This window comes from Helicoverpa zea, chromosome 31, assembly GCF_022581195.2.
Source record: "Helicoverpa zea isolate HzStark_Cry1AcR chromosome 31, ilHelZeax1.1, whole genome shotgun sequence".
Taxonomy (NCBI): domain Eukaryota; kingdom Metazoa; phylum Arthropoda; class Insecta; order Lepidoptera; family Noctuidae; genus Helicoverpa; species Helicoverpa zea.
In genome coordinates, this window is record NC_061482.1 from 16,682,131 (window position 1) to 16,697,498 (window position 15,368).

Consider the following 15,368-nt stretch of genomic DNA (forward strand, 5'->3'; position numbering starts at 1 on the left):
ACTTTTATGGGGGAAGAATTGCTTAGAGAGATTTGTTTTTTTTTTTACATTTAAAATGTTTTTGGTGGGTACAATAAACTGCGTAACGTTCGCTCACATTCGGCGGCTGACAGTCTGTTTGATTCGAACATAGCTTAAACGTTAAAAATCTCAACACTAGTATTCTGTCTCATAATTGTGTCCTAACGTTATTTTACTTCTAACACTGATAGATTTTTATAAATCGGTTCAGCAGTTTCAAAGTTTGGCGTATACACAAACAAAAACATAATATTAATAAAGATTAACCGAAACCAACCGAATACAAATCATCCACGCGACCAATCAGCGAGCTATCATATCATATCAGCTGATTAACATTGAGCTGAAGCATGAACACAATTACATAAATTAGTTGCTCTCGATATCAAACCAATTGATTAGTTCAGTGAGCTTAATTACCTTCGACAGCTACAGATATGCAACAACCGGCGCGTGTCAATAACTAATTAGTATAAGAATGTTCCATCGAGCAACCAGTGTCACGTTTCATAATACAATACGGAGACCTATCTATATTCTATAACAAAGATTGAGTTTATTAATTCTGTTATTGAACGCTTTAATATCAAAAAAATACAATAAATGCTGAAAGATGTTTGAAAGTAGGAACATAAAGATAATTAAATATTCAATTACATAATGAATTTATACTTTTTTTATTATTTCACTGTTGGAAAGCTACAGTCTTCCCGAGTAATACAGGCATATATTTTATCCTGGTACGGACAGTATTACCCACGGGAAGCGGCTGAAACCGCGGGAAAACGGCCAGTTTGAAATAAAATTTAGCATTTAAGTCGACTGATAATTTGTTCGGGCTTTTAAATCAGTGTGGAAATTAATGGTGGTACGCACATAACAAAAATTAGGTAATTAGCCGGTATCAGACAGAATAAAAACATCAATTCACGATTTTCTTTAAAATATACTGCACACTATTGTAGGCACAAAATTAAGGTTACATAGATAGACTATCTGTCTTTAAAGGCTATAAAGCTTTTTGTCCGGATGCGCGGAATAGTTCCCTCGTTACACAGTAAAACCGCTGACGGAAACTAATAATAATATAAAAGTTATGATTGTCGAGTACCAATACGCAATTCTGGTTCATAACTAGTGTAACCATGAATTAATGCTGACCACTAATTCTAAATGTGCCACAAAACGAGCAGAACCGCAAATGTGGTCACCCAATTTTGACTTCCATGTTATAATATGCAGTATGGTCACCAATACTGTAACACTACAGGCGACAATTTAATTATCCAAACTGATTAACGAAATTGATGAATTTCCGATGTATCCGTTTGAATTACGTGTATAGTTTTAGTCTGTGTTTTTATACCATTTTTTTCTTATCAGTCGACTGTTACGATGATTTAATGATGTAAACAAGTGACGAAATTAATAATTCTAAACAAAACAAGAGGATAACTTATAGATAACCCTATAATATTAAGTAAGATAGTATAATTGGGAGAATGGTACAATGATATGAGGTGTGAAGGCAGAATAGTTTAAGAGACCATTTCACTCTTTAGAGTGGGCCTACAGTTGGTTTTAAAAGAAAATCTTGATTCCAATCAATGTTTTAAGTCTGTCCGATACCGGCAAAAAATGGTTAATCTTTGTTATGTGCGCACTACCATTCATCTTCATACTGATTTGAGAGCCCAAACAAACTGTCGGCCGACATAAAGTTTGCAGTGTGCTCTTAAAGCGAAATACACATTTTAATACATAAATTTAATCAATAAATAGATTGTGACATCCACAGTTCGAGCGTTTTCTTTACCAACCACCGTTGCTTTAAATATTCTATATCCTAGTTCAGAAAATGGGACATAGCAATTTTGCCATCAACCCAGCTAGGAAGGTTCAAAGCGAATGATTTCATTCCTTCACACAAAAGCGGTTTTAATCTGCTTGTTTTAAAGCTTTTTCTGCCCTTTATAAACTATGCGATGTTTCATAAAATGATATTTGTACTCTAAATCAGATGAAGAAAAAAGCTTTTTATTCAATGCAGTTAAAAGGTTTATAAGACAAACATGTACGTATTGCAACTTTGCAACATTCACAAACCAATCCCACAGCGAGAGGGGACATTTGATGATTTTTGCCATCAATAAAAAAAAGTCTGGGAATAGTAGTGTTACACCCCCGTGCTTGGGAGGGCATGCAAAGGCATCAGGTTTGTGAAAACTCTGACACTAGGACTAATTAGGTGTTTAAACTCTCGATAAGCTAACTGTATCTCAAAAAGTTTAATCTCTATCTCTGCTGAAAACTTTGAAAATGACTTCACCTTCATAAGTGGTTATAAAGGCCTGAATCAAATAAATAACTCAACTTTAACTAGCAGGAGGTCTCAGCTGATTACACAGAAGTGCTAATAATATTTTTGTTGAATTGGAAAATTATTCTTAGCTTACAATACAGCCTGAACACCCCGCTTCCATTCATTCAATAGTTAAACGTTACATACTTTCAGTTTGTCACAGTTTTGTACAAGTTAGCGTACGGGGGCCGATGAAAGTAAATCCAATACAAAATATGACTGAAAAAACTACGAGCTATCGATATGTTGACATCAGACGGTCGGTGGTGCCGAGTGACATTGACATTTAACTGACAAACAGTATTTCGACACACATTACCGCTCGTTCATTAATATTTACCGAACATTTCCTGTATTTAGCAGACGGGCCGACTGACTGTATGCGCTTTCGATTTCCTGCCGAATATGTATAATATAACATTTATTAATTAACTGCAAATTACAATAAGTAATCCTTCTGTTGTTTTGCGATCGGAGATTGCTTTTTGACACTCGCTTCATTCATCAAATTTCGAATCTCTAAGCGAAGAACAACAGATAGATCGCTTATTGTAATCCTTAATTAGCGAAAACTCCACCGTCAATATACTCGTAATTAAACGTTCAGTTTCTCGTGTATTTGTAAACAATAATTGAGTGTCCATCGTGATATCGAGTCACAGAGTAAACAAACTAGTATCATGTGCTATTTTTATCGTGATACTGAGAATTTTCTCCCGTTCCCGATGAATGAACGTACAATTTTTTGCGTCCACTGCATCGTATTCGTGGAAATTTTACTATTTTTGCCTATCGTTGCGTAAAAGCTAGCCGTATCGAGTGTCAAGTTCAACCATAGGGTTTAATAGCTTCCGTATGTTACCTGGTTTGTTTATGTTTTGTTTTCAATCGTTGTTATAGGAAACTGTAACGGCTTTAGTTTATATAAAATAATTTGGGTGTGAATCCAATGTAATATATATATTTTATTGAAGCATTAAGAATAGATCATGATTAATGGCCGTTCCCAATTTTCTATCTGTGGTTTTGCTACTAGACATACAATTTCGACATTAGGCCCCTACAGATAGATTATTCTGAATGGACGTTAGTCATAAAACTTTGTTATTTATTACATATCCTTGAGAATGTGTGGAGTTCATTTCAGTAGTGCTTTGATCGGTAAAACAAGCTTAGCTCAGCTTGAGTCTCAAATATAGTAATCAGGGTGATTCTAGTAAGTGTTATAGTTTAGTACTATCATTAGGTGCATCGAATGAATCCTTACTACTTTTGTTTACTGTAGGTTAGTACTAGGTAGTATCTTACTGTAGGTGTGTAAATACTACGATGTTCCAAAGGTTAGAAAGCCTATGAAAATATATGCTTTGATACATCAATATCCAAATATATGTACGTATTTATGTTATTTATATTGTAGTCTATACCGTACCGAGTACTCATTATTGATATGTTTAAGGAATTGTTTATTTTAAAACTGTGGTTTAGCCGTTTGTTTTGATCACGAGTTCTTTAAAGTTGACGCGTTTGCTGCTTCGTTTATTGATTTAAAGTTTGAGTTACATCTTATGTGTTCACCCGATGTTCATGCATTGTTACATAAAGCATCTTAATATGCCTGATAGTGACGAATTTGTTGTAATTCGACTTCAGGATCAACTGACGTTGGATTATCAAGGACTTGTATCACCACTGTGGTCTCTCGCTAGCAATTGGAGTGGAGTGGGCTATAATGACGTCTTTAGTCATTCTTCATCATCATTATAGTTATTCAAATGTATATTTAAGGTTTCATCACCATTCACAACGATTTATTTGATTTGTAACTAACGTTATTTACTTGAACGTCCCCGGCGACGACCAAAAGATTTCAACGCGCTCCGTTCATATATATTTATACCTACTGTTCAGTTATTCAGGATTTTGAATACATAAATATGAGTTTATTTGGTTGTGCCCCCTCAGCCTGGAGTCATTCGCATTGCAAGACATGTAACCTCTGCGCTGGGGGGCACGGTGCGTGCAAATGTCTTGAACGTAAGTCCACATCCGAAAACTCGATCTCATTGTTCATTTATGATTGAGACGGCGTCTCCACGATATTGCCGTCATAAAACATTCATTAACAATCGCCGTGCTTACGCTTAGCTTAAATCGCAACACAGCAACGCAGAGCCTTACTTCTAAGTTATAGGTATATGGGGACAGTGTGTCAGGGTGTCAGGGGGTCACGGTGTCGGGAACGACTTCTAGCACTGCCTGCTTTGCATATCCCGGATTTTTTTACCACCAAAATTTTGGCAACTCTCAAGGGTTTTTTTAAGAATTGGGCTTTATTATACAGGGTTTAGGCAACTCCCCGCAGCACCCTCCCCTCAGTTTATCGACGGACGCACTTACATAAACGAAATTGAGGCACTGATTTCTCGGGTTTACTGCATAATGAGGCGTGCTCGGAGCCCCAGACGAACCCTAAATGAGTATGGACACGTACCTGGTCGTGGGCTGTATGCAGGGTGTCGGTGGCGGAGTACGCGGGCAGCAGCGGCGCGATTAGCTGCAGAGCATCTCCAGCCGGGCTGTCGGGGTCAGTGGGCCAGCGGGTGACACACACATGGGGTGCGAGCGAGTCCGGGCGACGCGTCACAGACGAGCGGATCGCGAGCCTGCCGAGCGCGGCCGCGGCACTCGCGCGTTTACTGGCTCTCGCCTGTCGTCGGTCGATGCGCCACCGGAGAGGACTCGCGCATGACTAGCTCGCCGTGCGGACCGCCTGGCGGCTGCCGAGCAGTGCGCAGCGCGGAACCAGCGCGCAACAATCGATACCACCAGGCGTACGTTGCGGCGCGCATAGATCCGACCCCGCGCGGACATACGACACCCTTTATTTATATGATGACGTTCGAAATCGACGTCATAATGAAAATTGAGCGAGCGTTTTTGGGCGGAGCGCGCGAGGAAAGCGCAAGGCCAGCGGGCGTGCGCGCGCCTCCCGCCCCCGGCGACCAACGTACGCGCAGCCTTACCCCGCCAACACACAGCGCACGCAGAAGTACAACTGCATCGGGCAACTGCAACTAGCCAAGTGCATTTTTATTGATTATTATCTTATTTGATTAAAGTAACTTAATTACTTAAAACAACACTGTTCATTAGCTGTCTTAATAAATATTTTTACATTAAATTTATGATGATGCAAAACTATTGAGCAGTTAATAGTTACGATAATTATAGTTTTCTTTTGAACTAATTAAAGTAGAATGATATTACAAAATAATTTCTTGTAGCACAATCTAGTTGAGCGATGTTTAGTCGATTGAGATATCAGAAAGGTTCGGCACACATATTTGAAGTTTGATTGCAAGTAATACTGGTCGCATTGATGTGTAAGTGGAATTAGAATGTATTATTGAGAGGGCTGAGGGCTGAGTAATGGCAGGAGCGGGCGCTCAACCCGCGGACATACGGCTGTCTCGCTCTGGCGGCGAGGCGGCCCCGCGCAGGCGCGCGAGCTCGCCCCCACGCGCTCGCACAGTCCCGCCAGTTCACAACTAGTGATAACACTTCGCGACTGATACTAAACTTTACAAAGTTGTAAACAAACTTTTTCCGAATGCCATCCGGTATCCATATAATATTTAATGTTGACTTCAAGTAACACTTAACTTGATACGATTTTAAATAACTTAAAATAGGTCTGTAGTTCGACAACTAATGTAAATACGGAGTTTGTTTTGCGTGCGAAATTTTTTATATTTTAAGTGTGAATGTAGAGACGAAGAAGAATTTGCGTTAACTATAATAAGGTAACGAGTCGAAATATCCTATTTCTGTTCTCAAATAATACCTTATATTTAAGCTAAAACGTTTAAAAAGTTCAGAAGTTTTTACGACAGTTGAAAAATGGTGTTCTTTTCAAGTGGACTTTTTGGAATAAACAAACAGTAATCAGTTTATTGTAAGTCACGAAAAATACCGATTCGTATTAATTATAACATTTGAGTATTTCTGTAGAGCAATGTTCACCTAATTGCGCGGGTTCGATTCCAGGTCAGGCAAGTACCAATGCAACTTTTCTAAGTTTGTATGTACTTTCTAAGTATATCTTAGACACCAATGACTGTGTTTCGAATGGCACGTTAAACTGTAGGTCCCGGCTGTCGTTGAACATCCTTGACAGTCGTTACGGGTAGTCAGAAGCCAGTAATTCTGACACCAGTCTAACCAAGGGGCATTGGGTTGCCCGGGTAACTGGATTGAGGAGGTCAGATAGGCAGTCGCTCCTTAAAACACTTGTACTCAGCTGAATCCGGTTAGACTGGATGCCGACCCCAAAATAGTATTTTTTTTTACACAACCTTACATCTACCAGGCATTACAGGCCGAGCCTAATGCGGCAGATAGGTTCTAATTATTTCAACACTTATTTAACTATTAATCTAATTACTTCTATCAATTATAAACAAAAACAATCTAAACTAAACAAAACACATAAATAACAAATCAACACATACTTTATTTAACTTAATTCGTAACTTATCATCCTATAAGCGACTACAGTGAAGTCATTCAGCGAGCACGCAAGCAAATTCAGCTGGTTGGCTATGGCATTAAGAGTGCGCGAGCGTCAGCGACGCTCGCTGCTTGATGCAGGTTGGTGCGCGCTTGCGGTACCTCCAGCAGCGGCACAGAGCGCGCCGAGAAGGACCTCAATGTCCTTACCTGCCCTGTACCTTTTATGTCTTATGTATAATCATTTTAATAGACTGTTTAGTTCTGCAGAACCAAAACAAACAAAAGAGCATCCTTCATCTCACAACAGCAGCGGAGTAGGAATACATAGGATCATCTAGAATAATCTAATGGGGCTCGCATGACGGACGGGCGGGGTCTGTGTCATGCCGTGCAGTTCGACAAATAAATAGGTACAACGTATCATTTTACAATTTCAAAACAATAATAAGTAAAAAAGTCACATAAAACTTCCAATAACTTATTCAGTCACAAAGTCCAATTCAAAAAGATTTGCAAAGCAAAAATAGCACACCACTTTCAGATGATCAAATACAGAACTGTCGATTAAAAGCAAACCTGTCTGGGAACAAAAATGTGCAGACTATTCAACAAGTTCCCAACTAGACGGTCGTGACCTTACTGAAATAGGCATCGAATATCATCGGAATAGTTTCCGAGAACAGAAATAGAGGAGGTTATATTAGAATGTTACCAGCGACAGTGGTCACTTTTAGACGAGCGTTGACACTGAAAGCGCATCCCTGTTTGTAAACAAAGCTCGCTCGACGTGCTATTTTTGCAAGAAAGCTGGACAATTTCAGTCTTTTGACTATACGAGATTAAAAAGCAGTCTAAAACGTCAAATATATATGTGGAATAGGGATCTCTTTTATATAATATACAGAGTGTGTCGTACCTAATCAGATTAAACAAAATACGTTAATATCCTGGTTAACATATGTCGATTAACACAAAGAAAAAAATAAAATACGTCAAAATAATAAAACAATTTTTCCAAACAAAGCGAATAGAATAAAAATGTGCGAGAATTAGAACACGATATAAGAGTCGAGTCATTACAAACAGCGGAAAATCTCCCTTGAACCCTGACAGCTGTCTACTAGTCAAAGCATTCGATACTCGTAACTTTATCTCTGCTTTACACATGTCATGATGTTGTAAATTATGAAAACGAAAAATGACTCCAGTGGCTAAACCACTGAATGGATTAGATTATTTTTTTTTTACAATTCGCTATGGAATATCATAAAGTACCTATATGTGATAGGGTTTAGGCATCGTTCAGACCAAACGTATTGTCGGCCGCTGACTGTGAGCGCGCGTTACGCAGTTTATTGCTTTTCCATATGTATTGAAATTGTCGATCACACCGAACCGACTATACGCTATTACGTCGTCTGTTGTCGCTGACTCTCAGTAGCCGATTATTTTACTACGCGACTATGCACGGCGGACGCGGATTGGCTACGCGGACGCAGTTGCCGAATAGCGCCGCTCCGCCGCGCCCGCACCGCCGCGCGCCTCGGCCGCAATACACTCGAGAAACAAACTTCAATGAGGACAGACCGCAGACGTGACACCTCGCGATGTTCGACACCGAAAAGTTTATTGCAGAAGTACATTCTAGAGAATGTATTTGGAATGCGAATTCAGAAGAATTTAGTGATAGAAACTTACGAAGATGCGCTTGGGAAGACATAGCATCTGTTATGTATGAAGATTGGGGGGTTCAAATACTGAGCTCTTTTATGTGTAGAATAGTCAGCCGCTCAGCGTACGCATCTAGTGTGAACCTACACGAGCCTATTCTTTTGTTCACACATGAAGCGCATCGTACGCTATAGCTTATTATCGGCTTGGTGAGTACGGGTACTGCAGATTGAGTCGACGTTCACACTGGGGCAGACAGTGAGTATACTCACAGTCAGCGGCGGACAATACGTTTGGTGTGAACAATCCCTTAATGTGATTAGGTACGACACACCCGATGTGTTTTTATTGACCATTTCGAAAAAGGAAAAGAAATTAGTTGTGTTGTCATAAGAATGTACAATGAAAGATGTAATACGATTGTTTGTGAAGATTTCTTCTTACAGATTTTATGTAAAATACGTGAATTTTCTCAACAATGTAGGGTCTCCCCACGTCTTACATACATGTGCAAGTTACTTCTAGGTTATCAACAGCGGATTTTAGTAATCTACCTGACGATTTATTTGTTACTATTAGAATCAAACTAAGCTGAAAATTACAGGTTACCTTAGATTCAATTACATAATACTCGGCCTAATAAAAGTGTTTAATGTTTTTGTGTAAAGTGTTAAACGTTGCAATCTATACTACTTATTATCCCTACTAATATTATAAAGCTGAAGTTTGCTCGTTTGTTTGCTTGAAAGCGCTGAAACTATTGGTCCGATTTGAAAAAATATTTCAGTGTTAGGTAGCCTATTTATCCAGGAAGATATACTTTTTATCCGGGTTCAGTTCCACGATAGGAGGATGACACCGCTGGCAGAAGCTAGTGAAATATACAGCCGAAGTGTTACAGAGCAAACCCTTCAATAATTTGAAGAGTGTTGAGAACCGCAAACCGATGTGACCGCAAATTTACGCGGTGCTGCACTACCAAATGAGCGTTTAATATTTGTGTTACGCCACGTTACACTACTTTCGACCACAATTTATTGTAGACGCACCAATATTTACCGCTAATTATTTAATGTTGAATTACAGCTAACAAGTTTAAATGCGGTCTCATTGGATAATAAAGTTTATGAAAAGGATATAATGAAGAGTCAGAGGCATTTGTTTTATTAACCCCGTGTATGTCGGAGCGCAGATATACGCGAGACAATTAATTTTCTAATATTTCACAATTATCAACATATTATAAGCAGTTTCATAATATGTATGTGAAATACATTACACTACATACATACTTTGTGAGTACGTCTTTTAAAAGTGTTAAAGATAGTAATGGCGCAGTGGTTAAAGCTCGCGCTCAAATGTCTTGAGTACGAGTGTGCGGCTTCGAGTCCAAGTTATCCAGAAACGTAACATTTGGTAACTTGTCTCAGTAACTAACGGAACATCATCTCCCGACCCTTTCCCCTACTATTTGGTTGGGGTCGGCTTCCAGTCTAGCCGGATGCAGCTGAGTACCAGTGTTTACCCAACTATTTAGGTGGGGTCGGCTCCCAGTCTAACCGGATGCAGCTGAGTACTAGTGTAATTCAAGGAGCGACGGCCCATCTGCCCATCTGGCCTTCTCAACCCAGTTACCCGGGCAACTCAATGCCCCTTGGTAAGACTGGTTGTCAGACTTTCTGGGTTCTGACTACCCGCAACGACTGCCAAAGATATTCAAAACACGAACGAATTCGTTATTATAAGATGGTCACACATCCACGGACCCTGATACTCATGTTATTTAAAAAAGAAATAATCAAAATGATATACAAACACAAATTGAAGAAACGAGATATAAAATAAATATACTTTGCCACAGAAGCAATTGCAATCACGTCTTCATTTCATTCAGGACCTCTCGAACTTCAAATAACTTTCCGAGCAACGCGCCGATGCAGTGCGAAAATAAACTGAAATAAACTAAATATTTAACATTGGTCAGTCACGCTTTTCCCAGCAGCCAATCAGAGAACATCTACCCAGTTATTCGAGGGCAAACTAAAATTATATTTTCATTTCTAGGAAACAGATTCACAACACCGACAGCTTTTATATAAATGTAACTGCATCGTGCAGGTAACTTCAGTAGTATAACTAACGGGATATCTTCACATGAAAATCACTACTTTTAGAGTATTCGCCAATCGAGGCTCCATTTAGATCGTCAAAAAGGGAGGTTCTTAATTCGGATGTTTGTATTTTTTTTATGTTTGTTGGAGCATATCTCCGTCGTTTACCGACTGATTTAAACAATTATTTTTTTGATTGAAAAATGGTATTCCAAATGGCTCCATTGTCATCAGGTCCATGATCTGATGATGGAAACTCTGTATTCACATATTGCATTATCTCTATTTAGGTCTTGAAGGTAAACATATGTAAAGAAAATAGGTTTTCTTTAATTCCTCACTTTTTTTGTTTTGACGTGCTTGTACGATGGTTTCGTGGATGTAACAATTTGTCATTAGATATTACACATTTGAATGTCGTTTCTTCGTTTTCACCAGAAACACATCAATAATAAAAATATTTTATCCTAAACCATAATCTTATGCATATACAAGCTGTTGATGAAAAAAGTCTGGGAAATATGTTCAACCTGTACACTTATAGGCCGTCCTTTTCAGGAATGCGGAAGATTTAGATTTACCCAAGAGTTCTTGAATTACCTAAGAACAGGGAAGGCTTCGCACAGCTTTTCTTATGACCCTATCCAGCTTTAATATGCCTTAAAGAAAATCAAGGAGCTGGGGCTCGATTCTGCTAATTTTACTTAAGCGACATACGATTCACATCCGACTGAGATCCAATCACGACTCAATTACGATTGAAGCGTATGTGAAATAAATGAATTAATACTTTTTATGGTTCAATAATGAATCATATTGTCTGTAAATGATTAACGATTGCAATATGATTGTAGAGCAAACTACCGCATAGACCAAATGGCGAACCAATCTCAAACCGATATAATCATTGGAATACGATTGGTCTTATATTAGTAGCAGAATAACTGCCTCGTTGGTCTAGCTATCGCAAGCTCGGCTGCTGAGCGCGAGGTTTCGGGTTCGATCCCCGGGTCGGGAAGTAATCGCTTTGTGGGTTTTCGAAACTTTCACAAAGCAGCCCGAAGCCTGGAAGTTGGTGATTGATACCACCCGTGCATCGGAGGAGAGTACGTAAATGTCTCTGATCTCTCTTGGGTCGTGTTGGATTGCCGCCCCATCGGGCTATGAGTGTGAAGGAATAGTGAGTCCACCTGTGTCTGCGCAAATGCTTGTGCACTATAATACATATGTCCTACGCATTTGGCTAATCTCCTAACGTGAGAACAGTCACCGTAGCCGATAATCGGCTAGGAGGACAACAGTAGTAGAATGCCGGCTAAGGTTAAAACTGCTATTGCGATTCAATTTTGACGTTATTGATTTAGCAGAATCGGGCCCCAGGTGTTAGAGGATATCGACTCCAGAAAAATACTGAAGGCGGGGACAACACGGTGGGAAAAAAAGGTGGACAATGATTGGGTTCCAACTTTCTTCTGGGTTCTAACGACTTTGAAGCGGTTCAAGGAAGATGGAATTTTTTTGGTGTCTAGGGTTAGAAAGAAATAACCTGGGAGCAATTGGTTATATTATGCAAGGAAGCGGCGTGAAAGAAGTGCTCGCAGAGATCTATGCGGTAAAATCATTAGAAAAAATGCTCAATGGTCATGCATACGCAAGAACTGTTCGAGCCGCCAAGGAGGAGCCAGGCACCTTGAATAACTTTTTTTTGCATACAGGGGAAAGATGGGGATCTTTGAAATTTGATTTACAATATTATTTTTAAACGATCTCACCAATTTTCAGCTTGTTGTGAATTAATGTAACATCACACTAATTTTTTGGTCCAATTTGACTGGACTATTACCGGCAGACATCAGACAAGAAAATGATAAGACTGTTTAAAATTGAGTTAAAAAAATATATAAATATTTATATATATATATATATATATATATATAAGAGTATGTAAGGCAATGCGGCTCATCACCTATAGTCAAACCGGTAAACCGGTTTTGCGGGAAAATGATTATGTTACATTGCTGAAATAATAATAATAAATAAATAAAATAAAAACAAATAAAGTTATAATAAACTTAGCGCACGAGGTTGTCGCCATGTGGAGTGTCGACACGGCTGTTGTTGTGCCGATTGTCGTTACGGCCAATGGTTTAATAGCCAAGAGCCTCGACGAACACCTCAGGAGGCTCTCGTTGGGCGGCTGGATCAAGGGACTGATTCAGAAGGCAGTACTCCTTGATACGGCACGTATTGTGAGGAGGTTTCTGTCTTTGGGACCCTAACCACCGGTACCTTGGACCCTGTGCCCGATATCGGTGGCAACCTATTTTTTATATTTTTAAATGTTTTTTATTTTTATATTTAATATTTAAAAATGAAAATTATATGTTTGAAAATAAATAAATGACAAATCAATAAAATAAACCCCTTACTTTATATAAGCTTATACTCGTAACATGTTATATCAAGTATGTATGTATATTCACATTATAGTCATTATTTTTTCTTTCAATCTGCTTCTTCCGTGTTACACGAATAGCGACGATGTGTTGTTACGATATACAGGATTGCATTTTATTCAGTGCGCTAAAAACAGCTGGTGGTTCAGAATCATGCGTCATGTCATACGTACATATTCCGATTTCCAACAAATTCAATAACGAGAGGGCTGTTTGTGGCAAAGAGCATTAAATCATATCAGGCAACAAGGAGTGCCTGCACCAATATCAGACCAAATACCAGCATCATCCTCCGAGCCTTTTTCCCAATCATGTTGGGGTCGGCTTCCAGTCTAACCGGATTCAGCTGAGTACCAGTGCTTTACAAGAAGCGACTGCCTATCTGACCTCCTCAACCCAGTTACCCGGGCAACCCGATACCCCTTGGTTAGACCGGTGTCAGACTTACTGGCTTCTGACTACCCGTAACGACTGCCAAGGATGTTCAATGACAGCCGGGACCTACAGTTTAACGTGCCATCCGAAACACAGCCAATGGTGTCTAAGATATACTTAGAAAGTACATACAGACTTAGAAAAGTTGCATTGGTACTTGCCTGACCTGGGATCGAACCCGCGCCCTCATACTTGAGAGATTGGTCCTTTACCCACTAGGCCACCACGACTTTTACCAGACCAAATACAAGGCAGTATTAACGTTCCACAATATAGGAGAGCTCCTAACAGGGGCGATCATTGCGATTCCAATTACTGTCATAAACCAACTCGTCACCGTATCCCACAAAGTGTGAAAGTGTATATGTTATGTGAATGCAATCTGTAGAAAAAAAAATAATAATGGAAAAGTCACTTGAATCAATCACTGTAACATGGCCCAACAAATTGACGCAGAGCAATTTACAGATATATATGCACTATACATATTAAAAAGTGCAATCACGACTCGACCGCTACCTTTTGATGTATTAAATGGGGTTACTGATGCGCGGAGCTACATTTTTCGGTTGGTCTAAATAATGATCAATTCGCATATATTAATCTCTGGGTGGAGAACATAATCGTCTCTATAATCGGTATTTATTTCTCAAAATTAAGATCAGGCGAATCTAATGAACGATTAGCTACTTTATATAATATGTCTCGCTTTCGTCTTCTGCTAAGCTGCTGTCAAGTCTTTAGAACATTGGAAAGGAAACTGTCAGTAGCAAGTCTTTAACAACTTTCGTCGATTAACATTTGGGATTCAACAGTATATCTAGGGACCAGATTTTGGAACGGAATTTACTAACCCCAAAAAGCATTTTCGTAAATAATCAAAATCCAAAAGCAATTATATAATAATTGCTATTGCGGTATTTCATTTATAATGAAAAAAAAATTTTTTTTCTATTCCAACGACAGACGTATAGTTTGCATAAGTTCGAAAAGCTCCTAAACCCTTTCTGGATTGTATGTAGTGATGAATATATATAATGCAACCAAAGTCTTTGGGTTGATTTGCTTGAAGTTCAAGCCTTGAACAATCATTCCCGTACGTAGAAACTCGAATGAATTCACCAATTCCACTAATAATATTCCGTACGCTCTATACGCTCATACTCTTTCGTTTGGAGAGGGGGAGTAGGGAAGCAACAAGTAACCGCGCGGCGCCCGCGCTCCCCGCACTACACCTATTCATATTCTGGCATAATAAACCAAACTCAACAGATAAAACAGAAGTTGATATCCAAAAGAAGCAAAAATCTTCTTTCCCGACACGGAAAAAGCGTTGAAAATTTTGATCGCTCTTCCATGCACGTAATGATTTGCACGTAATGATTGTCCAGATTACACGGACTAAAAACAGTCGGGAAAACAGATACGAATGTGCGAGCCAGATTACTATGAGAAATAAGTGACGTAGGTAAATCGCCCCATTAGAAATTTAATTTCAATAAATCTGGTAGTTGTGAAATTTTTCACATCTCAAAATCGTCAAGAGGCAAAAAAAACTTTAAACTTTTTCATAACATTTATCGAAAATACATGTACATTTATTAATGTCAACATATTATGTCATGTCTCCAATTTCAATTGAAAGCTTAAGTACTGCAATAATAAAAAATTTTTACCTACAGTTATTTATTTAAAATAAATATTTTCTCTTTTAGAAATGCCACATTTGCTTCCCACTAGCAAGCGCGATGATTTTAAAATTATACCTTCACAGAGAGGCGGAAATATACCTACTTA

At 38.9% G+C, this 15,368-nt stretch overlaps 1 protein-coding gene across 2 annotated transcripts in view; it reads right to left on the reverse strand.

The window, feature by feature from the left end:
- Positions 1 to 5,093, reverse strand: part of LOC124644905 (glucose transporter type 1) — a 154,072-nt gene extending 148,979 nt beyond the window's left edge. Inside the window, exon 1 of one of the 2 annotated variants that reach the window (XM_047184575.1) lies at positions 4,878 to 5,093. The gene's annotated coding sequence lies outside the window, so the exon portion shown is untranslated. The remainder of the gene's footprint in view (positions 1 to 4,877) is intronic. The other variant, XM_047184578.1, reaches the window with a different exon arrangement.
- Positions 5,094 to 15,368: the final 10,275 nt, after the last annotated feature.